The sequence below is a fragment of the Ornithodoros turicata genome, unplaced genomic scaffold, assembly GCF_037126465.1.
Source record: "Ornithodoros turicata isolate Travis unplaced genomic scaffold, ASM3712646v1 Chromosome133, whole genome shotgun sequence".
Classification (NCBI taxonomy): Eukaryota; Metazoa; Arthropoda; class Arachnida; order Ixodida; family Argasidae; genus Ornithodoros; species Ornithodoros turicata.
This window is the reverse complement of record NW_026999310.1, coordinates 291,647-307,706: the sequence shown is the minus strand read 5'-3', so window position 1 is coordinate 307,706 and position 16,060 is coordinate 291,647. Positions and strand designations below refer to the sequence as shown.

The 16,060-nt window shown below is 44.4% G+C and overlaps 1 long non-coding RNA gene across 1 annotated transcript; it reads right to left on the bottom strand.

The window, feature by feature from the left end:
• Positions 1–268: 268 nt before the first annotated feature.
• Positions 269–5,309, bottom strand: LOC135372241 (uncharacterized). Its single transcript, XR_010415906.1, has 2 exons — positions 5,013–5,309; positions 269–488 (listed from the first exon to the last, which is right to left on the bottom strand). It is a non-coding gene; the product is annotated as an uncharacterized LOC135372241 (long non-coding RNA).
• Between the last annotated feature and the right edge of the window lie 10,751 nt (positions 5,310–16,060).

Genomic DNA, 16,060 nt, shown 5'->3' with positions numbered 1-16,060 from the left:
ATGCAGTTTTCTTACAGGGTGGCCTACGAGTCTTTCTCACAGGATTTCTTACAGCCCTAGAGGCCCGCAAGAAAGCCTGTGAGAAAAGGTAATGGGCCACCCTGCAAGAAACACCCTAAGAAAGCTGCACTGTATGCCACATGAAAATTGAAGAATCCCAGAGTTACTGGCGAGAAGTATTGAGACTAAGTCACATGCTGTCACTGTAAGGAATGTTGCAGAACATTTGTAGCCGAACCGATAAATTCAGAAAGGCATGAGCATTGCATTAAAATAATAACTTATTTATTTCTTCCTCAGAGCCACGGGCAAACTGTGCCAGGGGTAGCGGGGTAGCAGGGTAGCCAGGGGTAGGTAGGGGTAGTGACACGGGCACTATTGTTTATTCAAGTCATTTAAAAAAGAACGCATGTGGAGATTAAAGCTTCCCAGTCTTCCTTGATCAGGTGTGCTGCTTGCACGTTCCTTTACAAAGTGGTTGTACGCATCTGAAATGATCACAAATATTGGGTATTCGCAACCTTGGCAGGAACAAACACTTAAAATGGCTGGCTGACCGGGCGATTCCACGCGAAATGATCCCGCGGACCTGCTCGGCCCCCACAAAACAATCCCGGATTTTAACGAAATTATTTTTAGCAGTCCCTAATACTGCAAAACGACACACCACGAAACATTTCTTCCCAAATCTCAATGTGGCGGGTGCTAGACACCAGCAAAGTTCGCAGCGCTGGCGAAAACCGTGCCTATGGCGTGAACGGCAGCTGCGGCTCATAGAAAGCACCTAGAACTGTGCGGTTTTCTTCTGCGTATAGAGGAAACCATGCTTTACACAGCCTCCAAATCCCGGTTGTCGTGCTGTAATCGGTGCAGGTATACAAAGGCCGGAAGTTCAGCAAATTTCCTCCTACTTCGCGATTTTTTTGTGGAAAATCAAACCATTAAATTTTGATTAATACTTTTTCCTGCCAAGGCCCTAAGGAATACTTCACCAAGAAAAATCGCCAGACACGTAACTTTTCCAGTCATTGCATGAAAAAAAGAGGAAGTATGCGATTTTTTCAAAATTTGCTACAATCGAGCGTAAAGCACGCAATGAAGAGGTCGGAAGACACGCCTGAAACCAATGCAGTTTTATAGAGCGAGCCTTCCTCTACAACATATTAAAAAATCTCGAGGGTGTTTTTTCGTATACGGGAGAAAATACTTTTTTTTGTAGTAGAGGGTATTACGACCACGGTGACCCACGTTGCATGTATCCAGTGGGGTGCTATATTTTTTTTTCTTGGGCTCCTGTATTAATTCGTTTTATTTTTAATTTTTCTCTGGTCTGGTTGGGTTTTAATGACCAAGCAATATGCTGTGGCACAGACTTCTGCAAGGTTACCATAGCCTTTGCTTCTGTAGCATAGCACGCGTATTGAAATCGTAGGTGGTTAAGTTTATGCCATTGTTTCCGGTGTGCACGGTGCCGGCAATGGAGATTGGGGATTAGTGGTTTTGTCGTGTGAGCTAAAGCTCTGCGCGGGTGAGGTTTTTCACATCCGCATCCTATCCGAAAAATCCGCGTCTCCCACGGCACGCAGCAATAGTTCTGTTTCTATGCTCGATATATCAGGCCAATTTTCCAGGAAATAAACGTTATTTCCCGTCAACAAAAAACAGCAAAAAAAAAAAAAAAGAAGGGGCGGCAGCAAAAAAAGCTGTCACCAAACTTCATCCACACGGGCGACTTCCTCTCTCTCGTTCCGACAGTGAAAACCCCGGAGCGGCATAGCTTTTGTAGCGAGGACAGGTCCTGAGCGTCCATGATGCTACCAAAGGATACACGACAGCAAGTACAGATTTAGCTTCCACGAAAGATTATACGGCACCAAGCACAGCAACACATTTTGCACCAAACGCGATAAGTAGAGTTTATTGCAAGTGAAACGCAAGATCAGCGCCGGACGCGCACCTCAACTCGAGACGCCAGAGATCTCTCTCAGATGCGCGAGCGGCTTTCGTAAACCTTGTACTCTATGTTCTGTGCCTAGTGTGAAGCAAACTGATGGCGTAATCTCGCGGTTTATCTGAGTCTGACCCGCTCCTGAGCCGGCACCATCCGCGTCTGATCCGCAGATCACAACAAGCGTCCATATTTCATCCGAACCCAGAAGTTTCTTGCGGATATCTGCGGGTATACCCTTCCATACGCGAATGGTGCAAGGCTTTATATAGCTGTGAGCCTCACTGGAACCTAGGACAGCATGGACGATGAACCACCACCACCAGATTCCGTCATTTCCAGTACTGCCATGTAAATGACTTTTTTGCACATTCGTCTTTTCCTCTAGCGTTATAATTTGTTAGACTTTTTGTGGTTAATATTTCTGCTGAATTGTTCAGCATTTAAATGTGACAGATAAAGGGAACTTTCATCAAGTGAACATGCATCTACACGCCTATAATATTCATACTGGTGAATTGGAACTCCACAGCGCTCAACTGGAGCCATGTTCCTTAGGTCCTGGTGGTTGCCATATTGAAAACCAACCAGAAAAAAATCAGAAATACGAGTAATTAAAACGGGAGCCCAAGAAACAAATATAGCACCCCACCGGATACATGCAACGTGGGTCAGTGTGGCCGTAATACCCTTTACTACAAAAAAAATTATTTTCTCCCGTATACAAAAAAACACCCTCGAGATTTTTAAATATGTTGTAGAGGAAGGCTCGCTCTATAAAACTGCGTTGGTTTCAGGCGTCTCTTCCGACCTCTTCATTGCGTATTTTACGCTCGATTGTAGCGAATTTTGGAAAAATTGCATACTTCCTCTTTTTTTCTTGCAATGACTACAAGAGTTACGTGTCTTGCGATTTTTCTTGTGGAAGTATTCCACGAGGCCTTGTGAGGGAAAAATATTCATTAAAATTTAATGGTTTGATTTTCCACAAAAAAATCACGAAGTAGGAAGAAAATTGCGAAACTTCCGGCCTTTGTATACCAGCACAGATTACAGTACGACAACCGGGATTTGGACACTGTGTAAAGCATGGTTTCCTCTATACGCAGAAGAAAACCGCACACTTCTAGGTGCTTTCTATGAGCCGCAGCTGCCGTTCACGCCAGGCACGGTTTTCGCCAGCGCTGCGAACTTTGCTCGTGTGTAGCACCCGCCACATTGAGATTTGGGAAGAAATGTTTCGTGGTGTGTCGTTTCGCAGTATTAGGGACTGCTAAAAAAATTTGGTTAAAATCCGGGATCGTTTTGTGGGGGCCGAGAAATCACTGTGGTACTGGGTGGGCAGCATGCAGATCTCTGTCTTAATAGCCATCTAATACAATCTATTTGAGACATAAAATAGTGACAAATGCAGCAGCAAAACCCAGATAGGCAGAGTTCACAAGCATCCTTTGTGCACGATATCAACAGCTGATCACCTAAGTGACATCCTTCACTTTGATCTGGTGTGACTCTCTTCCAAATTAAGGCCTGACTCGCCCCATACACTTGCTTGTATCAATGGAGCACACTACAGGAACAAAAACAGCCTAGTAATAGTTTCCATAGTTTCAGAGATCTCGGATGCTGCAACAACCAGTGGGTAGAAGACAGAACCAGGCCACGTCAGATGATGACTCTTGTCATTCATGGCGGTGATGCATATAACAATGACCACAGTGACGAAGGCGATCGGCAGCAACCAATGATAGCCAAAAGTCTGAATGCACTTATAATTTCAGAACATGTCTTGGTGGAATAAAGCAACAACCATTTTCACTGGACGTAGCAGCAAAATTCGTACAGATCCCGACAAAAGTTTACAGGACATATGAGCGGAAATGGGCTCGTCCAACTGCTGAGAGGGGTGGGCCTGTGGGTTGTTGCTGTCGGCATGGCCGCCCACACCTCTCAGCAGGTAGACTAGCCCGCTTCTGCTCACTGCAAGAATGGCACCGCGGAGAGAGTACACTGCTCGTGCATACTGTAAACTTTTGTCGTAATGTGTACTATAACTTTCTGTGCTTTAGCATGTACCAATATTGCTCACTTCCGATTACAGGCTTCCAGTGACCTTCGAACAAGCAAGGAACCTTGCTATTTCCTATCTTTTTTGAAAAACTACATTCTTTAGAGGACAGAAAATGATGAAAAATGCGCCTCTATTTAAGCTACAAGCGTCAGTCATTTTCATGGGAGAGGGGTAGAAAAATTGGTCCAAACATTGGTCAGACTGTCCCGGGCAGCTTTGACAGCTTCTCAACTGAAAACTATGCCCCAAAGGGCCCTAATCTATTCATCCGCTCACAGGTGCGTGGTCAACGCTTCCCTTCTCCCTGCACCATGTGTGACGAAAACGTTTTCTTAAAAATTGTCGAAGTCACAAGGAAATATGAAAAATGCAGTTCTTCAAGGCCTCCCTGTACAGATGCCATTGATCAGAGAAAAATGTAACAGACACCATTCCTTTCATCATTGCATGCCCTTTTTGTTGACGTCACATTCATCGTTCTAGAAGTATGTATTGAGCTAGAAGCAGTTTGCTACAATGTCACAAGCAGTAGTATCATGATTTTGCTCAATTTCGGCCACACTAGCAAAAAATGGCAAGTAAGAAGTTGCCACGTTTTTTTTTCTTTGTATACTGTGCAGAAACCTTTCCTCCCAAAATTTACATTTCCACAGTAGACCTCATTAATTCACACTTGAGGGGACCAGCAATCTTTGTTTGAATTACAAGAAATCTATCAAAATATACGTACATGTACCATCCTTTGTGCTGCCAGTCACTGATACAGATCACACAAAGTATATCCCTTCACAAAGTACATTTATAAGTACTTTGGTACAAAATATGATTAATGTGCTGCAGCTCCAATTTCTCAGTGAAAATTTGCTCACACCCAATTTTTTTTAAAACCTGGGGTCATGAACCCCAAGCCTCTCCTCCCCCCTTCCCCCATGGCATGTCTCTTGCTCAGAACTCAGAATAATTAAAGAGGTCAAATGTGCTCTCTACACTTACTGAACACTGCCTGCACCTTGACAGGTGTCAGCATTGGTTTCGCTGAGCATGTCCTTGCATAGCGATTAGAAGCCTTGCCGGTGACACTTCGTCCGCGGAGCTGTTCTTCCGTCCAAAGTTGTCTGGCCAGCTCACGACAGAATTTTGAGTCCTTTTTGCTCTTCATGGCCCACTCGAATTTGTCTTTGGGTATGTAAATGTCATTCCCTATGTGCACCTGAACAAAAATGAGGTAAATACTCAGTAAAAGCATGTGAAACAGCAGGACTTGGACTGGTCTCAAAGGCACTGAATCAAAGAAAGAGGAATGAGCCTGAGGTAGATCAGTACACCCTACTTAGTTGGGGAGAGGCAGAAAGAATGGGACATCTTTTACGTTCCGACTTTTTTTTCTCCTTTCAGTCCCAAAGTAGAATGAAGCTTGCACACCCAAGTATAGGTTCCGAATAAGCATTAAAAAATTGGCCTGCGAGGCCAACTAACAATGGCTTCCTCAAGGCCCTTTTCGTAACACTCTTACTGAACGACTTGTGAATGAGAAAAACCATCCTATTCCTTCCTTCCTGGTTGAAGGGGTGGGACACTACTGAACCACATTAGGGGACATCAGATCAGGATTTTTGCTCACTGCCACTGCTGGCTACTGCTTTCAGTGGGCAACACACCTTTTTTCCCTGCGGTTGCCTTGTCAATTCTATGCAGTCCTTTTGCCATTGTGAGGATGTTACTAATGTAGGCCTGCCTCATTTTTGTGACGTTTTTCATCGCAGAGCTCATCAAAAAGGGCAATGTCGTGCATTACCGACTTATTGCTCCTATAGCATTAATGAAAGCGCGTACCAGGTTACATTATTACTGGGAAGTCTGTGGAGCAAACTGTGCTAATGGGATAGTTCACCTTTCCAGCCCCAATTCGGTGATTTTTGTTGCAGTGTCTTCAGATTGGCATAATAAATGATGTGACAGCTCTACTACTCTACAGCTCACGTATTTTACATTACAGCTGCAATATTTGCACTTTTAGCTCACTGATGTGAAACTTGCGCATCAGAAAAGTGCTCCCACGTGATTGTGGTGCATTCTGGGCGTGTCAGAGGTGGCTAGTGCATGTGCCCTTGCAAATACTCCAATTCTGAGCAAAAGGTGTAGAAGAGGGTTTGCCTTTGACTGAATGAGCTTTCCAAACATGTTTTTTGGGTAATACTGTGGGACGCACTACCATTTTAAATATGTTTTGGCTGTCTAACTCCAGCTGCCTCATTCCTTTGTCCTGGATCTCCCCTATATCATATGCCAATCCACATGAAACAGGACTCCATATCAGTTGTACACTTCCCCTCTTTTTATGGTCTCTGTAAGCATATCAAATGGTACTTTCTGCTTGGCTTGTTGTCAACTGTTTGGAGTATGGGCAAAGGACTCGTGTTCTGCACAGCCCACTTTCGGCTTTTAGGTGTTGATGGGTCCACCTTGCTCCGTTTACGTTTCCCAATACCCGTGCTCGTGTTTGATGTGCCAGCTGTTGGGCTAGGCATTGCTGTTTCCCGCTCTTGGTCAGACTTGCCCTGTGATAAGCAAACCATAATTTTCTATGCATCAAAGTTTTGGGGTTCTGCGTTTTCTCAAATTCTGGGGTTAAAACTCTGTCCAAACAGCAACGATATCACACAAATTCATGCAAAAATTCCTGCAAATTCAGAAGGAAAAATTAACATTAGGCTGAATTTAGGTATGAAATCAGGCTTCACTGTATTATCTGCCTTTGTCGTACCAATCATCTTGTGTTTAGGAGAAATCAACAGCGTACTGTGTGAAAGGTTAGTATACTGCTGCCAATGAAATGTCCAGGTTGGGTGCAGTTTTGAAGGTAGTAATAGGGTGCAACCCAAAAAGAGACAAAACTCAATTCGGGGGTGCAAATTGGGGAGAAAATTGGGTAAGCCCCAAAAACTTCAGCACACAGTTACGGCCACCAGTTTTCTGCAGCAGTAAATCATAGGTTCCACGGCAGGAATTCCTAAATTCTGCAATCTTCAAAAGGGAAAACGTGTGTTCCAAGTATTCCTTATGGTTTGGCAGTGATAGTGTCCAGCTTGCACATATCAGTTGGTCTGCACAGACAAAACATACGCCAGAAAACTAAAATATTCACTTTCTGTTATGGCAGGATGAGAGTAAATTATCGTATTTTCTCCAATGTAAGACTTTTTTTTTTTCAAAATTGCACATTCCAAACTTGGGGGTCATCTTGCATTTGAATCCCGGCGGCACTGGCGGGGCACATTTGCGGCGATGCGGGGCGTTCGCCTGTACCTGGGAGAGCAGGGAGGGACCAACCATGCCGCGCGCCTCAGAGTCATGTATGTGAGACGCACCAAATGCCGCATGTCCTCAGAAACGCTCCACGTTGCCGACTGCTTACAGAATAGCATTTGCAAAATTCTGAGAAGTAGGAACAACATTTTTAATACTTCTCCAGACCAACCTTTTCACTGCATATTTGTCAGTTCAATATGGGCAACTTTACTAAAAGCCTTGACTTTGAATATTTTTTTGTGTAATACCTGTTTGCCTTGAAGAGCTATTTTTTCTTCAAAGTACTGGCAAAGCCCTATATATAAAAAATATTCATCCAAAGTTGTCCTATGCACCACTAGCAATAAATTAATGAAACCATGAAAAAATTGTGTTTGTTGCGCCTTCGACTAGCGTTTTCCGGTTAGAGTAACAAACTCGGAATTACGTGCAGCAAATGAAATGAATATTACTCTACAAGAAAAAAAGAAATTTTACCTCTCCAAGTGATTCGAAACCGCCGCGGCAGACCTTCGAGTGAAAGGCAGTTTATGTAAGAGACGCTCACTTCGAAGGCGCCTTGCCCTTGAATTATTTGCAATGGAGCAGAAATATTTCATGGTGTAGGATTACATGTGCCTAGAAATAATCTGTGATGGTCGGGCACACTTGCTCGACCTCTTCGCGAGAATGACTTACCAGAATTTAAAATATATATATTATATATATATATATATATATATATATATATATATATATATATATATATATATATATATATATACTCATGGAAGGATGCGACAGCATCAGAGGACACGTGTTTCGCCGTGTTTGCGGCTCATCGGCCCTGGGTAGCTGCGCATCGTTCGGGATTGGCAAACCAGGGGTCACTCAGCGAGCGATATACACTTGGGAGGGTGACAGAGCACTCCTCAATGCCACAGCACCAGAGGACACGTGTTTCGCCGTGTTTGCGGCTGGGTAATTGCCTGGGTAATTGGTGACAGCTGGGTAATTGCCTGCAAGATACGATTCACTAGCTGCAAACACTTCTGTAAAGCGGGCTTCCCGCAACACTTTTGTGCACAGGGTGCAGCCCGCTTTAGACATTGGACAGTTGTCAGCGCATTCGAAGAAACTGCTTGAAAAATCCGATCAGCTGTGGCAAACTCCACCCAATTCCCTTCTCAACATTTCGAAAGAATGACACAGAATTAACGTTTTTATGCGACTAGAAATGAAGCAGTGTGATGGAAATTGGTCCAGTTGTCATCAAATTTTCCAAAAATTATGCAATTCTGCAGAATTGTGTGACAATTTCTAAATCAAGAACAACAGGCAAATTCAGCAAATTTCTGCAAAATTGTGGAAAAGAAGTGGCCTTACACACAGTCATTTTCAGCACTTGCCCACACCTGTCCAATCAACTCAGCTGTTTCTGGGCATGCAACAGCCTGGCCTGCATTGTAATCGCCTGCACTATATGGCCTCATCTTGCACACTTTCCACAGCTTGAGTGCTGCACTGGGTCCAGGTTGTTCCAAATGTACCATCATCAGATTCGTTCAAGGTGGCCCAAGCTGAACAGAACTTTTCTGCTGACTGAAGCAGTTCACCCTGCTGATGCTCCATCTCTGGTTGTGTAACTATAGGGATGATATCTGTAACAAAATATGCAGTTCATCTTCAGAGGGCAGGGCAATACTGCAGTAATCTGCAATACTCACCAAACTTCTTTAACGGTGTCTCATGGGACCTCCGGCATAGTGCTCGTTCCGCAAGCAGTTCATTCTCTGCTACCTCTAACTTCTTCTGAAGATGCTCTGTTGTTGCTTGAAGTGTTTGCAGTTGATTTGCCAGTCCCTCTTTCTCTTTCGTTAACAACCGAACTTCTTCTTTTAGCTTTCGTAGTTCTTTCTCACTCCCGATCGGTGTGATCTGGGCCGACTGAGGCCTTCGCACCTCTTCCGATGGTCCTTCAGAGCTTTGATGCTTTTCCGATGGCATATCCATCAGAATGCAGTTCATCTCTTTCTTGCGAGAAACTGTTTCATTGTGCCTCCGCTGCTTCTTCGAGGGGCCAGGCGTCTTCGCCTAAAGAAGCATGTGCGTGAGAGCAGCTCTGACTGATTATCTCCATGTTCCTAGTTAATTCCGAATTAATCCCAGTTCATTCCTCACAAATGCCCCATGCAAAATCTAGGATATATTACTTCACTGCAGCTTTGGAAGCATGTGTCCTAGCTAATGAAAAAAGAAAAAAAAAACAGCACAGAGAAAATGTGGCATTACTTTATGACATGATCCCTTCGCACCTATCCATCTGCAAGCAGTAATCTGAAGTTATTTTTGGCTGCGGGCTTGTGTGAAAAAAATTTACACAGAGTTGTCTGTCAAAAACATACGTTCACGTTAAGGGAGATTTATTTCCAGGGCTTCCACTTTCTGGACTTTCACTGGCAACTGGAATTTCAATGTACAAATTCACAACATTTGGTGCACAACCTGGTGCAGAAACAGGCAGCATGATGAAAAGGATTCTAATTTTCATCAACCACCGTATAAACCAGAACATGCAGGGCACAACACTCAAGTGTGCCGCATTTCCGTCGTGTCATATGAAAAGATGATGCAGTCCACCTTGCCTGAAATTTTGCGCACCGATAGCTATTTTCCTTCAGTTTCTTTTGGCATTCTTTGTGGGGTTTGTCAGCCCACGCAAAGGGGAAATAAATATCGAATTTTGTGTCCCATGCATTTTCTGTGGCCTATTCCTGATCATTTTGATGCAATCTCGTTCGTTCGAACAATGTTTCTGGCGTTGTTACGAGACTATTTTGAGTCAGACGTGTCTCAAAGCACACAAGGTGCATCAAAAAGCTTCAGCCTGAGCTACTGTTTTGCATGTAGCGACAAGTAATCATGTTGAAAGGCAACGTCCCAGCGAGATGGCTTCTTTGTGAACGTTGTCAGCCCGCGCAAAGAGGAAATAAAAATTGTTGAAATTGTTGCCCCATGCATTTTCTATAGCCTGTACCCAGCCATTCTGATGCCATCTTGCTGGGGCGTCGCTTTTCAACATGATTAATTGGTCGCTACGTGCAAGGCAGTAGCTCAGGCTGAAGCTTCCTGATGCGCCTTGTGTGATTTGAGACACGTCTGACTCGGAATAGACTCGTAACAACACCAACAACATTGTTCAAACCAGCGAGATGGCGTCAAAATGTCCAGGAATACGCCACAGAAAATGGCGACAAACATGTCAACTTTATTTATTTCCCCTTTGCGTGGGCTGACGAAGCACACAAAGAACGCCAAAAAACTTCAGGAGAATAACTATTGGTTTGCAAAACCTCAGGCGAATAGAACCTTATCTTTTTTTTAGAACGCAACGGAAATGTGGCACAATTGAGTGTCGCACCCTGTAAGTCGATGATTTTTTCCCAAAAATTGGGGCAGAGAAAACTAACCCCCGTTTTATATACTGATCAGTTAAGTGCAGACAGGCAATTTGTCTCACCTTTTTCGCGATCGTAGGCAACAAAAGTGATAATTATTGTCAATTTCTGGTGAATTTCACAAAAAAATATTTTGTGACATGAAAATAGAAGTGGAAAGATGCACTTGCATTGCGCATTAAAACACCTTTTATTTAGACCGTGTTAACTGCTGCCCTCGACTTTCTGAGCACACTACGAAGCTTTTTTTTTTCTTTCTGTGACATCCCCTCAAAAACAGGAGCTGACTTATACACTGGGTCGAGCTATATTCCGGTTTATACGGTACATAGAGGGTGCACAAAGCAGTCGTACGAGACCCACGATAGTTTGTTCAATAACAGCAGGGTGTTGAATCAAACTTCAAAGACACACCTGAACCCAAACCGGAAGTGAACTGGAAAAGTAAGAAATAAACGTAACTGGTGCTATCGATAGGTGAAGGTATAGAACCAGCTCATATTACAGTGTTTTGCACTATCAATGGTCACACTGGGTTTGCTAAACGGCATGATGCACCTTGTGAGAATGCAGATATTAGCCCATTTCTTTTCCCTTCTTCTGTTCGTCTCAGGTTATTGACTGCAGAAATCCATGGAAGTTGGGGGTGCATCACACAAGTTAGGAGAGCCAGCGAGACGGTGGGAGAGCGTAAAAATGCCCGCAGATCACGAGTTGTTGGACACGCTCATGTTAAGCACTTTTTTTTTTCTAGAACCTTCTTACTGACCCAGAGGTGTTCGCTCAGTGCTCAAGTTTGTAGGCAACAAATTTCAAAGGAGTGCACAACAGCTTTATAATTTACACCACCCACCAATCCTCGTTAATTAGCGAAACTAATTATAAAAGTTAACTGTTAAGTTAAGGGTTTCTGCTGCCTGATCATTTGAACCTATTTTCCGGTTAGCCACGTGACACATGAGTAAATGGGTCAGATGGCAAAGTTATAAAAAATTATCATCAGTATCTCGTGACGCATCACGCTTCCGTTACGCTGATACAAATTATTCTAGGACGGCTCTCCCTCTAAATGAGTGATGAGAGTAGTAAGCAATAAGAATGCAAGAAGAACAACAGCAAAGTTATCGGGATTATTTGATTGAAATCGCTATGACCTTTTTCCTATGTGCTGTCCTAGGCTTACATGGGAAAGTTGTTTTCTTGGTGGGGGGAACAACACTCGGGCTATGTCACTGGTACAACACAGCTTACACCCCGTTCTTACCTCCATATCAGTGTCGGCGTCTCTGGTCAGAGCACGAGGGATCGCCGAGTTTTCTTCGAGCAACTGCCTTATCAGATCGTCCTCTGAATCTGAAACATCACGAATTAAAGAGATTGATCTACTTCATTCACAACGCCAATGGCACAATTCGCGAGCAATATTCGGCATTTGTCTAAATTTATGCGAGAGCAGCATTGTACGTAGTTTCGGATTACAGACGTGTGGACATACCTCCTATCTTTTGTATTTGTGCCGGGTAGTACCCCACCAGACTGCCGTCCTCATCACACCATAACACCTGCCGGACTCTCTTGAAGTCCTTATCCGCTGACGGATCGAAATCTTTTATCAGACTGACAGGCAGGATAGCTTCCATGCCGTCTTCAACGTAACGAACGTGCGCATGCATAGCCTCCTACAAATGCATACATCTTACTACGCTTAAAAGTAGCAGATTCTTGTACTCAATGACGATATCTACTAATGTACGGTAGCATAGTACTAACACAGTAGAGTTCTTACCTGCTGAAAGTGACAACCGGCAACAGGTGCACCCACTCAAAACTTTCCATTGCACAGGACGCGGAGCACCACAGAAAGTGGTTGGAAAGTGGGTGACGCAGCCTCGCGGCTTCCTCGCAAAATGTAATCCTGGAACTGGAACTGTGAAAGATGCACAAGCACGTCTGCGATAATTAAACACAGCAATAATAAAACAAAATAATAAAGAAAACGAAAACGTAAATGCTTTGCGCGAAGACAATAGCTCGCGGTAAACTGAACAGCCTATTCTCGTTTACCGGTGCGCGTAGTCAAGGCGACGTTTCGCGCAACAGTCCGTGCATCTTGAGTGATTTGTGTCACTAACAGAAGGGCGCCGAATCTGGAAACAGTAAGCACGTTTTGCTTTCTCTGCTTACTCTTGAGGCACGCCTTATAGAAGCCTGGCGCGGATCCAGGGGCCCGGACCCCTTTACGCTTTATGTTAAAGCACGCCTTACTGATCAAAGCCGGTTGCGATATCCACTGGTTCGGACCCCCCTGATTCGCGACCTTTAAGATGGGGTTCAACCGCCGCATGCATTTGGCATTTGCCTAGAGGGAACCCCCCCTCAGAAAAATCCCCCTCAGAAAAATCCTGGATCCGCCTCTGGCCAAAGCTGTGTTATAAATCATGCCTTCAGGCTCGCCTGCATCTATATATTCCTTCGCTACGTTGCGGCTAGCCTCTTTACCCTTTCTCAGTCATTTATTATGCCATATATATTGTTCTTATCAGGGATGCCACGAGGACGAAAACGAAGAAAGCTATATCTGTACAAGGACGCTCCATTTGAGGTTCCGCGGGCAACATTCTTCAGGAGGAAGCTCACTGAGGCAAGCGGAGAAAGCCACTCTGGAGCAGCAGATTCAAGCTCGAGTGCGCCTGCGCACAGTGACGCAGGAAGCGTGCCAAGCGAGGCCTCAAGCAGTGCGGACAAACATCGGTATACTCCACAGGAACATCAACCCGGAGACCACCAGAGCGTCGTCAGAACAACAGGGCCAAATGAAGGCACGCACGGATGTGTTGAAGAGGCTCAGGGATATGAACCACCAGTCACTTACCCTAGCACATCAGCTGGTTTTCCTCCATTACGCCCAGAAGAACTGTATGGTACTCGTCAACATGAAGATGACGACAGGACAGAGGATGGCACTCCAGTTAAATGTGACAACGCCACAGGATGTGACTTTGTGGCACACACAGCAGCAGACGTATTGCATGCCCTGCCTTCAAGTGACAGTAGTGAAGACAGTACTGATGAGAGCATGGCTGATTCACCACCTGAGCACAGCCCACATGGTAACATTCACTGTGTAGAAGACAGTGATGATAGTGAATCTGGAAGTGGCCCGCTTCTAACAGGAAGTGACAACACTCCGGCATGTCACTTGGCATCAAGTACAGCAGCACAACGGCATACCTTCCTAAGCACGGACGAGGCCTCAGTTGATGCACCACAGGAGTACTCATGGAACAAACAGCCCTCACCACGACTCTTTCAGTAGTTCGACCCAAGCTCAGGAACCTGACCAACTCAGTGATATATTTCAACAGTTTGTTGAAGGCACATTGCCTAATTCGAGAACCAAGAAACTGGAAGCAATTGCTATGATCATGTCCTTCACCATCGCGCACGGGTTAACATGGTCAGCCGTAGATGACCTCCTAAAGCTCATAAATGCACTGTTTGATTCCGCTGACGTCCTGCCACCGAGCAAATATATGCTCCGCAAAATATGGATGGCAAGAGCAAACAGCTTTGTGAAGCACCACTTTTATTGTGAATACTGTAAAACTTTATTAAGGGAAGAAAGTGATAGGGAAAGCATGATTTGTTCCGTCTGCAAGGTACGGCGCAGTCAAACTGAGTTGCGGAAGCAGGGTCACATTTTCAGCATCCTAAATATGGAACACCAGGTGAAGAATGTCGTCTTGAGGAACAGCGATGCACTCTACAGTAACCTCAAGAAGCTTCAACAGGATAGAGGAAATGAGGACATGTCTGACATCACGAGTGGGTCAGTTCATCGAGCATTGCACACAAATGGAGACCTCAAATTCTCAGACCTGACAATTACTTTTAATACTGATGGCAGTCCACTGTACAAGTCCTCCAATGTTTCCATATGGCCTATTCAGTTCATAATCAATGAACTGCCACCTGCTGTCCGTTTCCAGGAATGCATAACAGCCGGACTGTGGTTTGGGAAAACTCACCCCAATATGCTTGTGTTCATGAAGAAGTTTGTGGAGGAATTGAACTCAACAAAGGAAGTGGAATGGCATTGCAACAGTGAAGCCTTATCGTCCAGGGTGTGTGCTGTATGCTGCTGTGTAGACGCACCAGCTCGTGCTGCTGTTCAAAACCAGAACTTATACAGTGGTTACTTCTCCTGTCCATGGTGTTTTGTCAGAGGCGAGCGCATTGAAGGCAAGTTGTACTCAAGTACATTCACTTTGTTTCACTGAGGGCACTTAGAACATGTCCTCTTAATGTTGGACTATACACAGGGCCTGGCTATTTCGGGCTAAACCCAATTCTACCCAGTTATTTTATCATGAATTAGCTTTCCATTCATTCACAAGAAACTTCATTTATCCCAGAATTTCAGTATTGTGTAGGTTAGCAACATGCTCTTTCCACTTATGCTCAGAACCCAGAGTTTATAGGTTGTGGGATCAGTGTTGTCGGAAAAGAAATGTTCCCTTTGTTGGAATTTCTCAGGATATCGTGGTACGCCTATTATTTATTGAAAGTTGTTTTTTTTTTCGAACAGATTTTCCCTTCCTGAGGCTTTCTTTTATTTTGTGTTACCGAATTGCTGTATAGTTTCTTGACCTCTTACTGGTTTGCTTTACATGTGTATTACCAAAAGATTAACAAGAGAAGAGTGGCAGACGACCATTCACTGAAGACCTCTGCTATATGGGCACTAAAAGTGAACTCACAGCATGCATTCTGTATTGCATGCAGCCTGTAGGAGGTAATTTCTACCCCCTTCTTCCCACAAATGAAAAAAAGATGCTTCAGTGGATATTCACCTCGAGTAGCAACTGTTGCCGCAGCTGTAATATTCCGATGCATCAGAACTGAAATTCATCACGAAACAACTTGTTTGCAATTAACTAGATGTAACCCCAAAAATATTTAGATAGCCCACATGGCTCTGGACTGGACAGAGATGGTTTATATAGTGCTCTGCACGTTTTTTGAGTGCCGTTGACTACGTCAGTTAGCTTTTTGTCAGCTAGTGTTCTTACATCTAATCAGTGTTCACTACTTGCCTTACAGGTACAATGAGGTTTCCTGACACCACCCCTGTAGGTGAAAGGACGATGCATGGCACAGCTAGGGACATGCAACTTGCATTGAAGAATGACTCTCCAGTCAACGGAATTAAAGGGCCGTCAGCGCTTGTTAACTTGGCGTGCTTTGACGTTGTCTGGGGCCAAAGTGTCGATTAAATGCACTGCGTTCTCCTTG